Source organism: Camponotus vicinus, unplaced genomic scaffold (genome assembly GCF_025532165.1).
Source record: "Camponotus vicinus isolate PSW18456_S1 unplaced genomic scaffold, iyCamVici1.0 SCAF_3, whole genome shotgun sequence".
NCBI classification, from domain to species: domain Eukaryota; kingdom Metazoa; phylum Arthropoda; class Insecta; order Hymenoptera; family Formicidae; genus Camponotus; species Camponotus vicinus.
This window is the reverse complement of record NW_028141967.1, coordinates 11,947,635-11,963,773: the sequence shown is the minus strand read 5'-3', so window position 1 is coordinate 11,963,773 and position 16,139 is coordinate 11,947,635. Positions and strand designations below refer to the sequence as shown.

The window sequence follows — 16,139 nt, the reverse complement described above, 5'->3', positions numbered from 1 at the left end:
ACTTTTAATCGTGGATTCTAATTATGCAAAGCCATTTTCTTATTGTTCAATGTATTTGTATGTGTTCAATATCATATGTGTATTAAGATTATGTGTGCAATGTGCATGTGTACAGTAATACCATGTGTACAATGTACATGCGTACAATAATATCATGTATGCAATGTGTATGTGCGCAATAATGTCATGTGTGCAATAATTTCATGTGTGCAATGAGTATGTGTACAATAAAATCATGTGTGGAAAGTGTTAATATGATTTTCTTATTTTATGTGTGCAATGTGCATGTGAACAATAATGTTATGTGTACAATGTGTATGTATGCAATAATGTCATTTGTGCAATCGTACTTTCGTTTCTTTATTTTTTTTGTATGTACAATAATACATGTATACAATCGGGATGTAGGCAATCAGGAATGTTGGCAAAAGAAACTGTCGGCAAAATGTTGTGCGCAAACGAAGCAGTTGACAATCGGGAATGTAGGCAACTGAAGCCCTCTCCGTCAGTTTAGGTACACCCTATATATTATAAACAATTGATAATCCGCCGACGAGCTAAATTGTGTATTAAAAAAAGTATTATGAATATTATAATTATATATTATGAATACATTAATTGAATATATTAATTATATATTATAAATAAATATTTATCTACGAGCTATCTCATTTTAACTTACATATCGTAATGTCTCAAAAACAATACATTAAAAAAAAACGTTTCAAGTAAAAGTATAGGATTTGTATAGTAATTATAGGGTTCGGAGGGGGAAAAAAGGGTAAATATTTACCTTTACATATCCAGCTCCAAATGACTTGACCTTGAAATATATTATCAAGGTCTCTGCTCTGAGTAACATCCGAAAGGTTTTAGTAACTTTTTAATAAACAACGAGCCTAAAACCTTTTGGATGTTACTCAGGGCAGTGACCTTGACAATATATGTCAAGGTCAAGTCATTTGGGGCTGGATGTGTAAAGTTAAATATTTACCGAAAAAAGATAGGGATATTAGTTCGACTTCGGATGTAGGTGTTAAGGCCATGTCAATCCAATTTTTATTTTTTTAATAAAACAATCATAATTTATCTGTATAAATCGAGTCTTCACAATATTTGGCATAAAAAATTATAAGAGTAGGATGGTCAAAAATTGAATAGTTTGTGAGATATTTTACACTTAAAATTGGCATAATTTTATAAATTATAATAAAATATTTGTTTGTCGATTATCTTGCCTTAATACTTTTATGCACAAAATAATGAGGAGAATCAATTAGTATAAAGAAAATATAACTGTTCTTAAAAAAAATATAATTGTTTATTGCAAATTCATATTTTTTCTTAAACATATATTATATCTTTATCATTTTTATGCCAAATATTGCAAGGAAGCGATTTATAAAAAAATTAATGGCAATTATGCACTTTACGGATGACCTCACCGATTTCAATGATCTTGACATATGTTGTCAAGCTCACTCTCCTGAGTAAATATCAAAAGGTTTTAAGTGTCGCTCACTATTTATTAAAAAGTTATTAACGAAAAAGTTTAATGAATATAATATGATTATTTTGCGACATGTACGTTTAAGAAGATATATTTGTTGGAATATATGTTTAATATATAGCGAAGGTCATCATTAAATGTAGAGTAAACTTTGTTTTGTATTGCAAAGTACATGTTTGGAGACAGTGGGTTCCGCCCCTTCTACGGGGGAGCTCCACTTTCGAAAGATATAACCTAATCCAACCTATTTCTGATTTAAAATTAAATTAATTTGGTTTAAGTATCAGACCACCCGTGCCAGTCAAATATCTCGAAAATCGAGAACGGCAGACAAAAATATTTCAGGCCAAATTTGTAGGGTTTCATGTAACGCATTATATAGTAATATTGGTACGACGTTGAATAGCGTTGTCAAGGTCACGTGAAGGTCATCTTAAATTTCTTAAATGAAACCCTCTATTTTTCATTACACATTTTTCATTACACTACATTCTTGTAGCTTATCTCGAGGGCTTTCCAAAACACTATAATAAAATGGTTTTTCGTGAAGTATTTTTCGAGTTATGAGTCTTGAAATAATTTCTTAATTTTACATAAACCATAAAATGTCTAGTAAAATATTCATTTTTCGATTATCTTACTTTAATACTTTTATGTACAAAATAATGAGACGAATCAATTGGTGTAAAGAAAATACATAATTGTTTCTAAGAAAAAATATGTAATTTGCAATTAACAATTACATATTTTTTCTTAGAAACAACTATATTTTTTCTTTACACCAATTGACTCCTCTCATTATTTACTGAATGAAAAAATACTTTATTGTATTGTTTTGGAAAGCTCTCGAGATAAGCTACAAGAATATGTAATGAAAAATTACATTCATTTAAGAAATGGGGGTTTCATTTAAGAAATTTAAGATGACCTTCACGTGACCTTGACAGCGCTATTCAACGTCGTACCAATATTACTATATAATGCGTTACTTGAAACCCTACAACTTTTGTCTGAAATATTTTTGTCTGTCGTTCTCGGTTTTCGAGATATTTAGCTGGCACGGGTGGTTTGATACACCTTGTATATCCCTATCTTCTTTCTCCCTTCGAGCTAAACAATTTTTATCTGAAATGTTTTTCCATATCTTTCATATTTTTCAAAATATTATGTTGTCCAATACAACACTCAACGACAATGTCTTACGCAATAGAACAATCTGTATATTCTAGTTTTAACAAAATATGGAATATGTTGTATACAATCTTTTTATTGTACAATTTTTAATGATAAAATAAAATATTACGCAAATTAAAAAATATTTATCTTATGAAAGTTTTTCTCAACAGATTTGCAAATTTAACATTTAATAAGCGGCTCTGTATATTTATTTTTATAAAAAACGTTAGAAAAAAATTTATTTTAAAATGTTGCAGCATAATTTTTTCTTGGAATTTTAAATAAAAATAAAAATTATTATTTATAAAATCAAAGAATTTTCGGAGAATCCTTTTATAAAGTTTGAATAGATATTCTATTTATTGTTTATACAGGGTGATTCAAAATAACCCCTGTGTCCCTGAAATGACATATTCTTGAATCAATTCTAAGACGATTTTTCCTTCGGCAAAATTTCGTCCGAAGCTTAGTTTTTGAATTATTAAAGGAAGTAGTTAACGTATGACGGGTCGAATACAAGAGGCAGGCAAGGGTGGCGCGATTCACCGTCAGACGCGGGAGCTTACGCAGGGCGCCTGCTGCGATCAGCTGATCGCTATACACATACAGACACACATGCGAACACATACATTCTCTCTCTGTCTGTCTGTCTGTCTCTCTCTCTCTCTCTCATTCGCTCACTCACCTGTAAATTTTTTTTTTTTTTTTTTTACGAGAGAGGGGAAAATGCATTTTATGCATACCCACCGGTCGATCCAGTGAGTTATGTGGGACTCGAGTACCAAGTCGAATTACCAACTCGGTACTCCCTACCCACTAAAAACCCCTCTCTTTTCACGAATTTCCTTTAACACACTGTCCCTCTGACTTCCCGAGATCTGTTTTCACATGACGTCAAAAAATAGTTATTATTACCTTGTTCGATGACTTTTGATGTATTGCTGTAATTGCTTGAAGGAGAAATGAATTTTCCGATAGATCGTACGTTCTCAAATTTAACGTAGATATCACGTTGCAAAAGACAAGAAATCCACACTAAATTATTAACTGAAAGTTTTTCTTCTTTCATGAACTGTATTCTTTTATTAAACTTTAACGTAATCACATTTATTTACTCACTCGATGAGACGAGAAATTGACTAATGACTCTATCACTAATCACTATTAATCACTGTCGAATAATAATTGTTGGCGATTAAAAATCACTCGATGAAAGAAACACGCGCGGACACGTTACTACACGACGCGACGACGCGACAATGCGACGATAATTACGACTCGGCGACTGCAAGCAGTTTTTTGTCATGGTAGGTTGCGGTAGGTTAAGGTACTACTGGCGCTATCGAACGCGATCATGTGTTCGATTGAAGAATGCGATAAACATAATAAACATTTAACATATTAATATTATTATTATCATGAATGTGTGTGATATCCATACATCGTATGATATCTATTTAAAAATTAATTAGATTAAATAAGTGTTTTTAAAATATTTATTACTTTTACTATTATCATATAAAATATTAATATTAAATATTTATTTAACTATTTTATCTATTTATTTATCTATTGCACCTATTTATTTTTAACTATTTATTATCAATGATCGAAAATCGGTCATTCAGATAATAGTTGTTAGCGTCAAAATTAAATTAAATTATGCGCGTTTTTGCGAATCGTAATGCGTGATTCGCAATTTGTAGAAAAAATACGCCAGAAAATACACTCGTCAACAAAATTATCGCATAGGTAATTTCATGTCAAATTATCGCATAATTTTAAATAAGTATAACTCCGTCAAAAATGGTTGTATTTGAAAAATTTTCTTTTCATTCTCAAGTTTAAAGCCTCTATTTTAAAAATCATTGTCAGATTTAGAATTTATCTTCCCCCTCTCTCGTTATCTCTTTAAAAGGAAGGACGTGTTACGTTTCCAAAAAATTGTATAATTTGACGTATTCCACGGGGTGAAATAAATTTTTCTCGCAAATTTCATGATCATTGTAAAATATGGACTTTCATGTGTGAATTTAAAAAAAAATAAAGTTTGTACGATTTTTTTTCGCGGAATTACGACGTATCAAAGTTACCTATACATTTTTGTGCATTTATCACCAGTATTAGCATTACCCGATGTGTACCACGAGGAGGCTGCTGGTCGGATTTGGCGCATCGTGTGTGTATGTGTGTGTGTGTGTTGGAGGACGGGAATGTGAAAAAGTTCACATTTAAAAATGTGTATTGCCGCTTTCGGATCTTTTGCAGACGCTCATGCATATTGATGCTCTAATTGTTGCCTTTGAAATTTCATTCTATATTTAATTCTGCAAGAGATTATCCGAAGACGACGCGGCATGCGTCAAATTATGCAATTTTTTGGAAACGTAACACGTCCATACTTTTAAGGAGATGATAAGAGAGAGGGAGAGGATAAACTCTAAATCTGACAAATGATTTTTAAAATAGAAGCTTTCAGCTTGAGAATGAAAAAAAAATTTTCAAATATGTTCGAAAACCATAAAAAGTATTCCGGTTCGAAAATTCACAGAGAAAAATCAGCTTTAGCATAATTCGAGAATTCGAATATAACGGGCGTCAAGAATCTTCTCGAGCTTTCGATCCGTCAGAAAAACGCGACCGTTCCTGTTATCTCGCGTTTTTTCTTCGATCGAGAAACGTTGATAATAAACATTCTTAATAACAAGGCAACCGTCGACAAAATCAGAGAGGCGTATGGGCATGCGCGCCCATACGTCACGATCAGCTGATTGCCAATCAGCTGATAGAAAAAGGTTGCGCGCATGACAATTAAAGAATTGTCTACCTCAGACCTCATCGGCGGCCAATTACGCGCGGCGCCCTGAGGTCACCGCTAAATAATTAAATTTATTGGGCCACGTCGCAACGGGCCCAAGATTCCGCTCGCCTTATAACGGGTACCGCACGCGAGCAAGTCGAAGTCTCGCACTTTTCGTCAAACCGCCTTGTTAAACCGCTTAGTTAAACCGCATAGTAAAACCGCTTATAACGACCGCTTACTCTCTTGGACTTTCCGCTATCCCTTTATTAAACCGCTGATTAACTGCATTATACGACCGCCTACGAATTCGGAAAACGCTCTTATCTCGCTGCAACGCTCGCGATTCCGCTCGCGAAGATCGCGGAACTCTTACTCCGTTACACCGCTGTTCCGCGAATCACTCAATCGCTGCACTAAACATTTGTCTTTTACTTTTGACTCTAATAAATGTCACTTTTCGTTTTGTCAAACGTGGCGCACTTTTTTTACTGAAAGACTTTCCTCTGCTACTGTCCACTGTCGGATTCGCTCGCGAACAAAATACGACCATTTTTGACGGAGTTATACTTATTTGAAGTTATGCGAAAATTTGACATGAAATTACCTATATGATAATTTTGTTGACGAGTGTACAAAAGAAACACGACGAATTTTCTCTCCACGTTATTCACGAATGTTTACGAATACGAATCACCAATGATTTATGAAAATGCGCATAGTTTAGTGCTAGCTTATAGAAATCTTTTAAATTATAGCTTTATTAAAGAAATTATATTTAAAACGAGATTCTCCCCTCTCTCTCCTCCCTTCCACCCATCCTCCCTCGCCCTCCCTCCCCTCACCCCTTCTGCTCCTCTCTCCCTCCTTCTCCCTCCTCGTTCCCTCTTTCTCTTTCTTTCCCTTCCCTTCCTCTCTCTCTCTAGAATATTCTTTCTTGTGTAAATACTATGTATTATGTTATGTTCGCAAAAGTAAAATATTTTATTACAATAAACTTTATATAAACTTTGGACAGAATAATTTTATTATCAAATAATAATAAAACATTATTATGCATTAATAAATTGTACAAATATAAAAGATATTGTATATAATTAATACGATATTTAAAAAAATAGAGATATCAACTTTGAAATGTATTAATTACTGTAATTAAAAAAGCAATTTCAGATTTTATATTAAATAAAAATCACTTATGTGACAGAAATATTTGAATGAAAAACTTATAATGAATTAAAAATGTATAATTATATGAATTAAATTGTGTGTGTATGTGTGTGTATGAATTAAATTGTATTTGAATTAAAATTTAATTTTTAATTATGTTTGGGGTTCCGTTTCCGGGTGAGTAGATGGTTGCTCATTTGTTGTTCGTTCCACAAAATAGAATTGTTTCTGTCTTAGCCTGGCCCCTGGTGGGGCTGCTCTAGTTTCAGATCACGATCTAGCCAACTAAGGGCCTTCCTCTAATAGAGTAAGGGCCCCTCACTTCATACCTTAACAGTTCTGTCCACCCGAGACTCTCAACCTAACCTATACATCGGCTGTCAGGGCCGGTGCTCAGCTGATAGGCGGCAGTATTCGCGCAGGCGCACTTCACCCGGAGTAACCAGCGGAGCCACGCTTAGAGCGGATCGTATGAATTACAAATTAACCCATGGAGGATCTCGATCAACAACAAGATATCCCATCTCGAAATCAAAGTTGGCAGAAAGCACAAAACAAAAAAAGGACGAGAAACAGTCCAGACACACCTACTAGAAAAAGACAAACCCAGATTAATGACTATTGGCTTAACAAACCAATAAGTACAAGCAATATTTATGAAAAGCTGAATGATGAAGAAGCTAAGGAGATAAATGATGATAATGAAAGCACACCAGTAAAAACTCAGCAGCTCAAATCTCCCCCTATCTTTATAGATGGAGTAGAAAACATCATGCCATTAAAGACAGTGCTTGATGAAATCGCAAAAGAACAATACGAATTAAAGTTATTAAAAAATAATCAGGTTAAGATACAACCACTTACATCGGCCAAGTATCACCCTATGGAGGCACTCAAGCAAAAAGGTACCCAAGACTACACCTACCAATGTAAAACTGATAAGAAATTTAAAGTTGTATTAAGAAATATGCATCTATCAACGGACATAAAAGAGCTAAAAACAGAAATTGAAAATTATACCACATAGTCATAAAAATAACAAATATTCTAGAAACCAGAACAAAGAAGCCGTTACCACTATTTTTCATAGAATTACAACAAAAGGATAACAACAAAGATATTTACAAAATAAGAAATCTGTTAAATACAATAATCACCTTTGAACAACCATATAAAAAAAGAGACATCATTCAATGTACAAGATGCCAAGCATATGGGCATACAAAAAATTATTGCTTCAGAGGACCAAAATACGTCAAATGTGCAGACAAACATTTGACTAGTGACTGTCCCAAAAAACAAATGCTCAACGAAGTAAAATGCTGCAACTGCGGAGGAAACCATCCCGCAAGCTACAAAGGATGTGAAATACACAAGCAATTGCAACAAAAGCTATTCCCTAAGCTAAAGGAGAAAACAGAAATAGTTCCAAAACTGAGATCAGACTCAAGGACTGACCTTCATAACGGAAATGAAATAAGATCAACACAGACGAGTACAAGTGCTCAGATATTAAAAAAGAAAGTTCATGTACACCAATCAAACTCAGAAGAAAATGATGTTAACAATAATAGCGATTGACCAGCCACCGCATCAACCACATCAGGGCAACAAAACAAGTTGGAAGAAATGATAATGCTAATGGAGAAATTAGACACAATGTTAAACCTACTGACTACACTAATTACAAAAATGAAGTAATGGCGGGCAAACTAAAAATAGGAGTCTGGAACGCAAACGGGCTCATTCAAAGAAGTAATGAGCTCAAATTCTTTTTGTCTGAGCATAATATAGACGTAATGCTAATCTCAGAAACGAATTACACAAAAAAAAGCTATTTAAAAATTCCTAGATACACCATCTACGATACTAAACATCCGGACGGTACAGCTCATGGTGGAACCGCCATAATCATCAAAACAGCTATTAAGCACCATGAAAACGAGAATTACTTTCAGGACTATCTACACTCAACAAGTATTACCATAGAAGACTGGGTAGGACCAATCATCCTGGCAGCTATATATACTCCACCTAAGCACGCAATTAAACTAGAACAATACACACATTATTTTAAAACTCTAGGACACAGATTCATCGCTGGTGGCGACTACAACGCAAAGCACCCGTGGTGGGGGTCTAGATCTCAAGTACCTAACTCAAAGGGACGTCAGCTATATCAATCAATGCAGCAAAACAATCTTCATCCGGTTTCCACAGGCGAACTCACATACTGGCCCACTAACCGCAGGAAAACACCGGATCTTATAGACTTCTGCGTAGTGAAAGGTATAGCAACGCATTACTTCAAAGCAGAATCATGTTTTGACCTAACATCAGATCACTCTCCAATAATAATTACAATGAATACTCTTGCGCCTCACATATTTTTCTAGTCTGCGAATATTGTTTTCTAGCAATTATTCGTTAGGCTGAAAAATGTGTGAATACTCTCTCCACAGGATATGCGTCAATGCCGTTGCCACGGATGGATTCTGTCGCTCGTTGATCAAATGGGCGTAAAGACACGTCCGACCTTCTCCCACATACATCCCTATCTTTCTCTGGAGGCCTGCCCCGGCCCTATCTTAGGGTCCATCCGCCACTGCTATTTGGTACAGTGGGGATTTTAGTATATACTAGAGGGATTTTGGGGGATGTGGTCACTCTACGGCGTTGTGCTCGTCGGTGCCGTTTCATACGGAAGGCCAGTCGGAAGCCAGCATGCACGCGAATACCTCCACCGGCACTTATTTGGTCAGCGAGCGACCTTTCAGGGATCCTCCGTGGCAATCGGCATTGCATCCATCGAGTGAGATACCAACATCGCTCTGGAGTCGCATATCACTGTGTTAAAAAGCAGCATTAGGTGTGAGGTCTGGATAGCTCAGTGGTCTAGAGCAGTTGCCCGGAAAGCGAAAGACTCGGGTTCGATTCCCGATCCAGCCACTTGCGCCTCACATATTTTTCTAGTCTGCGAATATTGTTTTCTAGCAATTATTCGTTAGGCTGAAAAGTGTGTGAATGCTCTCTCCACAGGATATGCGTCAATGCCGTTGCCACGGATGGATTCTGTCGCTCGTTGATCAAATGAGCGTAAAGACACGTCCGATCTCCTCCCACATACATCCCTATCTTTCTCTGGAATACAGCTGTTGTAAATATAGAGCGTCCTCTAACTTTGTCTAATGTAAAAACAAATTGGCGACATTTCAGAGACCTATTAAATGAACAAATAACTTGAAAGATATCACTGAAAACTAATGAAGAAATTGAATTAGCTATTGATAGTTTCAATACCAAAATACAAAAAGCAGCTTGGGAATCAACTCCACCAATGCATAGTTCTGGAAACACAACACATTGTCCACTAAACATTAAACTCAAAATTGCAGAGAAAAGAAAACTTCGCAAAAAATGGTAAAACTCAAGATCACCGCACGATAAAGCAAAGTTAAATAAAGCCGAAAAACAATTAGAAAAACTAATAAACAGCGAAAAATACATTTCAATCGAAAAATTCCTTGCAGAGCTTACTCCCACGGAAACTACAGACTACTCATTATGGAAAGTCACTAAGAAAATAAAAGGGAATTCTAATCAACTAATACCTCCGATAAGACAAGAAGACGGAAAATGGGCTAGAATCAACAAAGACAAAATCAAATTATTCTCTGAACACCTTAAAAAAGTATTTGAACCCCACCCGCAAGAAATTTCAGAAGAAGAAGAAAGGATAACACTAAATTACCTTGAGTCGACGATTCAAACCTACCCTCCTATCCAAAGGATAAAAATAGGAGGTGGAAAAAATAATACGAAATTTAAAAGACAGTAAAGCGCCAGGACATGATTTGATCACTGGCAAAGTCTTGAAGGAACTTCCACAGAAAGTACTAAGATTGATAACTATTATCTATAATGCCTTAATAAGATTAAACTACTTTCCAGCTCTGTGGAAGGTAGCCCAGATCGTACTAATACCAAAACCAGGAAAAAACCAGAAGAATCAGCTTCGTATAGACCAATGAGCTTACTTCCTGTGTTGTCGAAGGTTTTTGAAAAACTCATACTAATAAGAATTAAACCTGTGCTAGTAAAAACAAAAATAATCCCAGAACACCAATTTGGATTTCGTGAGCAGCATGCAACAACTGAACAGGTCCACAAAGTGGTAAGAAAAATTAATAATGCCCTGGAGAATAGAGAGTATTGTTCAGCGGTGTTCTTGGATATCACCCAGGCATTCGACAAAGTCTGGCATACAGGATTATTATATAAAATTAAAAAATTACTTCCGCATAACTACTATCTCTTACTTAAATCTTACCTAGAAGATAGACATTTCTTAATAAAACTCCTAGAAGAATACTCTGAATTACAGCCCATCAGCTCAGGAGTTCCACAAGGCAGTGTCCTTGGACCCCTGTTATATCTAATTTTTACCGCCGATCTACCAACAACAGAACATACAATGACTGGAACATTCGCGGATGACACAACAATCTTAGCATCGCACAAGAATCCTAAAGAAGCGTCGAGGATTTTTCAGGAAAACATCACCAAAATACAAACCTGGCTCAAAACCTGGCGAATGAAGACCAATGAAAAAAAATCAGTGCACGTCACTTTTACACTGAACAAAGATTCATGCCCACCGGTAAAGCTAAACAACACTGAGATACCTCAAGCCGATTCAGCGAAATATCTAGGAATCCACCTAGATCGAAGGTTAACTTGGAAGACGCATATATGGCAGAAAAGGAAGCAATTGGGAATTAAGCTCAGAAATATTTATTGGCTACTTGCTCGAAAGTCAAAACTATCTTTAAACAACAAATTCCTGCTTTATAAAACAATTATCATGCCAATATGGACGTACGGCATTCAGCTGTGGGGCTCTGCCTCAAACTCAAATAGAAAAATTTTAGAAAGGTATCAATCCAAAATACTTAGAATAATAGTTGACGCGCCGTGGTTCGTAACCAACGAAATTATTAGACGAGATCTGAATATTGAAACTGTTAAAAAAGTAATAACAAACCATATTCTGAAATATGCGGATAGATTGAATGCTCATCCAAACCAATTTGCGAACGAATTACTGACCGAAACTGCGGACAAACGAAGACTTAAGCGGTACAAACCATTAGATTCAATTAATAGACACAACTAAGGTAGATAATAATAATGATCTCTTGAATTTATAACACTTTAGTATTTTAAAGGGAATTGTTCACTGGAACTACTCCTACGTTATTTTAATAATAAAATTTACTTAATATCACAACCCGACAGATTGTAAATATGCTTGGAGTAATTAAAAAAAAAAAAATTATGTTTGAATTAAATTAAAACATATAACGCACATGTTAAAAAATATGTTAACTATTAACATTGGATAAATATCAGAATGTATATAAATAGAAAAATATAGTATAGATAAAATAGAAATTTTTGATATATATAATCTTATGAAATTACTTTTTTGTTAATGCATTGTATTAGAAAATTATGTTTTTAAAATTGTAATCCTTTTTTAAACGATAAACCCTTCTATTTTTTTAAGTTGTCTTCAAAATATTTAGCAAAAACGGTAATTTTGCTTAAATTGGACAACCTCACGGATAATCTTAGTATATATTGTTAAGGTCATCATCTTGAATCACGCTCTCTAAAAAAAAACCTTACAAAGGTAAGAAAAAATACGCCAAGTACATAAAAGATATTCTACCTTATATGCAACAAAATGTTTAATAAAAAAAAGTCCTTAAAAGTAATTTACAGTAATTTTCACTAAAAAAATCATTTCCCTAAAAAAATAAAACCTCAAAAAATAATTTTCATAAAAAAATACGAAAAAAAATAAAATGTCAAAACTAAATATCAATAATTACAATTAACTAAGTACGTGAAAGCAATTCGTGCGCAATTTGTAAATTTGAAATAATATTTGTCATGAAATCAATCTTACATTGTAGAAATATTATACATAAATTCTAAGAAATTAAAACGCATTTTATTTTTATAGAGAAACTTGATTTTTAAAATATTTAGAAAATATTTAGAATCGATACTAAATGAAAATTAGGATTTCTTTAACTTCTAAAATATTTTTATATAATGTATATAATTAAGAAAAACGTTTTACACAAGTTTTAAATCGCACAGTTTTCAAATCTAATTAAGTTATGAAAACTTGGCAAACCCGACTCGGGATCAAACACAGAAACATTAAACATTAAATTACATAATATCTAAGATTTAAAAATTGTATTGAGGATATATTTGTTTGTAATGTAAATGATCCGAACACGCCAAGTTTTCATCTTACTTCAATTTGAAGACTGCGATTTAAAATTTGCGTAAAACATTTTTTTTTTAATTATATAGATTATATAAAAAATTTAGTTTTAGGAATTAAAGGAATCCTAATCCTCATTTAATATCGATTCTAAATATTTTAAAAGTCAAGTTTCTCTAAATAAAAATAAAATGCGTTTTAATTTGTTAGAACTTATGTATAATATTTCTACAATGTAAGATTGATTTCATGGTAAATATTATTTCAAATTTACAAATTGCTCACGAATTGCTTTTAAGTACTTGACTAATTGTAATTATTGATATTGTTGGAGTAACACGTGTGGAAAGCTTAACGTAATGGAAACGTAACACAAGTAATTTTTATTAAAGCAACAGATATTATACAATACGCTTATATCGAACGATAATAACGCGACGATTGAACGACCGCTCACATCGAAAGTTTCCGTTATACTGGACGCGAGAGCCAGCAAAAACAAAACTCTTAATACAGATCGTCTCCTTCGAACGATCAAAACACAGTGTATGTACACATACAGACGTGCGGATTGCCAGGTTGAAAATATTCTATTTCTAACATGCCCTTTCAAGCCGCATGTTGCGCATACATCACACTCACACACCGAAACCAAGTCCTTCTGGGCACTTCTCATGGCCAGCCCCAACCAATGGTTTCGTTAATATGTCCGCCACCATGTCCTCTCTGGGCACATGTTCTAACGCTAATTTCCCAGCACTTATTGATTCGCGGACAAAATGAAACTTAATGTCAATGTGCTTCGTCCTTGCATGAAAAATGGGATCATTAGCCAAGCACTGAACTCCACGATTGTCTATATAAATCATAACTTAAGTACACTCACACAGTCCGAGCTCGTGCAACAAATTGCGTAAATATAAAGCTTCCTTGGTAGCTTCCGCCAAACTGATGTACTCTGCTTCCGTCGACGATAAGGCCACAGTCCTTTGTTTCTGCGATTTCCAGGTAATCGCTGCCCCACTGAGTAGAAATACGTACCCCGTATACGAACGACGGTCTATGGTACATCCACCCCAATCGGCATTGGCGTATCCAAACAACAGATCATTAGTCCTTGAGTACACTAGTCCTATCTCAGCTGTTCCGGCGAGATATCTCAGGACTCTCTTCGCGGCAATCCAATGACACTTACGCGGTTTACTCGTAAATTGTGCTAACCTTGACACAGTGTTAGCGATGTCTGGACGCGAAGCCACTAACAAATACATAAGGGCACCAATCAGTTCGCGATACGGATAATTCATTGACTCTCCAGGATCACTCGCGTCATCAAACTGCACATTCACTTCCGAGGGAGTCACAACTGGATTACAATTCTTCATACCATATTGCTCGAGCAGCCCCAAGATGTATCCTGTTTGAGCAAGCTCAATCTTTCCCTCACCTTGATCTATCTGCAGACCAAGACAATATTTTGCTCGACCAATATCTTTGATTTCAAAGTCTTCGAGCAGTCTTTGCTTTAGATCCATGATGTACTTTGTCTCTTGCGATGCCACTAATATGTCATCAACATATACTAACACTAGTAGCACTCTATCATCACCTGCATCATTATAAAACAAAGATGGCTCATTCTTCGCAGCCTTCAATCCCAAGCTCACTAACTTCTCATGCAGTCTCGAATACCACTGACGAACAGCTTGTTTTAAACTATACAGGGCCTTCTTTAACCTGCATAAATTGCCACCGTCGCGCAGATTCTCCAGCATCTTCTTAGCTTTGATTCCAACCTCTGGGATTAAACCTTATTTGCTAAGAATTCTCTCTAACATCTCATTCAGCATTTCAGGCATTTTCATGTATATCTCATCTTCGAGTACGCCATTTAAATATGCTGTCACAATATCGAACTGCTAAATCTTGAGTTCATATCTCACTGCAAGAGCCAACAATAGTCTCAACGTATCCTGTCGCGCTACTGGAGCATACGTTTGATGGTAGTTGTCGCCATACCTCTGGCTATATCCTTTTGCAACCAACCTAGCCTTGCGTCTCCACCACTTCACCATCAGAATTGTGCTTATTAGTCAGCACCAAACGACATCCAACGACGTTACTGCTCTTGTCATCCTTCACAATTTCCCACGTGTCGTTCTTCACCAAACTCATCATCTTGCACTCAATGGCATCTTTCCATTCCTCACACGCTTCACTATTCAAGGCAATTTTCATGCTGACCTCAGCAACACCAGCAAAAACATCGTCTTCAAGATCAGTCTCATATTGATCACCAGGAGCTTCATCATCATTCACTGTTGCGGGCGCTGAGTGAAACAATTTCCCTGGTCGCCCTCTGCTTTCTGTACGCAACAAACGTGGTCTACCACGTGCTCTAACTAGTATCTCTTCTTCAGGATCCACCCTAATCTCTGGGATAACCTGACGGTTCATTTGATTAACTCCGATCTCTTTTGATGGTGAAAACTCAACAAACCTTGGAATATTCTTTTCCACCTCTCTTGCCTTCTCGGTTGAAGTGAGCAACTCGTCAATCTCACTTGTATCGTGCGAAACCTTCCGAGCTTCTTCAACAAATTTGACGTCGCGAGCATCTACGATCTGTCGGGAACTCGATATCCATACGCGGAAACCTCTCTTCTCTCTTGGATATCCTACAAATATACCTTCCACCGACCTCTGCACGAGTTTGTCTTTGCTGGGATTCTTATCCAGCACGAGCACCTTTGTCCCAAAAGTCTTCAGGTAATTAACCTTCACTTTTTCTCCAGTCCATTTCTCGAATGGGATGCCACCGTTCAGACTACTCGTAGGACATCGGTTGCGAATGTGGCACGCTGTGGCAACAGCCTCTGACCAAAACGATGCACTCAATCCTGACTGTAACAACAAGCACCGGGCCATATCTAGCAGTGTACGATTCATCCGCTCAGCGACTCCATTCTGCTCAGGAGTGTGAAGAATCGTCAGTCGTCGCACAATCCCCTGATTGGCCAGATACTTGTCAAACTCGGCATTACAGTATTCATGACCATTGTCGGACTGCAGGCACTTCACTTTCATGCCAGTTTGTTTCTCAATTCGCTTCTGGTATATCTTAAACGCCTCAAAAACACCACTCTTCTGCCTTAAGAAGTATACTTCGCACCATCTCG

General features: G+C 35.8%; 1 protein-coding gene across 14 annotated transcripts in view; it reads left to right on the top strand.

Moving 5' to 3' along the window:
• The window catches only part of Ttll5 (Tubulin tyrosine ligase-like 5), a 354,482-nt gene that overhangs the window by 22,407 nt on the left and 315,936 nt on the right, over positions 1-16,139 (top strand). For 2 of the 14 annotated variants that reach the window (XM_083094289.1, XM_083094290.1), the window contains exons 1-3: positions 8,235-8,945; positions 9,119-10,076; positions 10,187-11,591. The exons of 11 other annotated variants lie outside the window; for them this stretch is intronic. The gene's annotated coding sequence lies outside the window, so the exon portion shown is untranslated. Of the gene's footprint in view, positions 1-8,234; positions 8,946-9,118; positions 10,077-10,186; positions 11,592-16,139 lie in introns of those variants that run through there. One more of the 14 variants, XM_083094291.1, reaches the window with a different exon arrangement.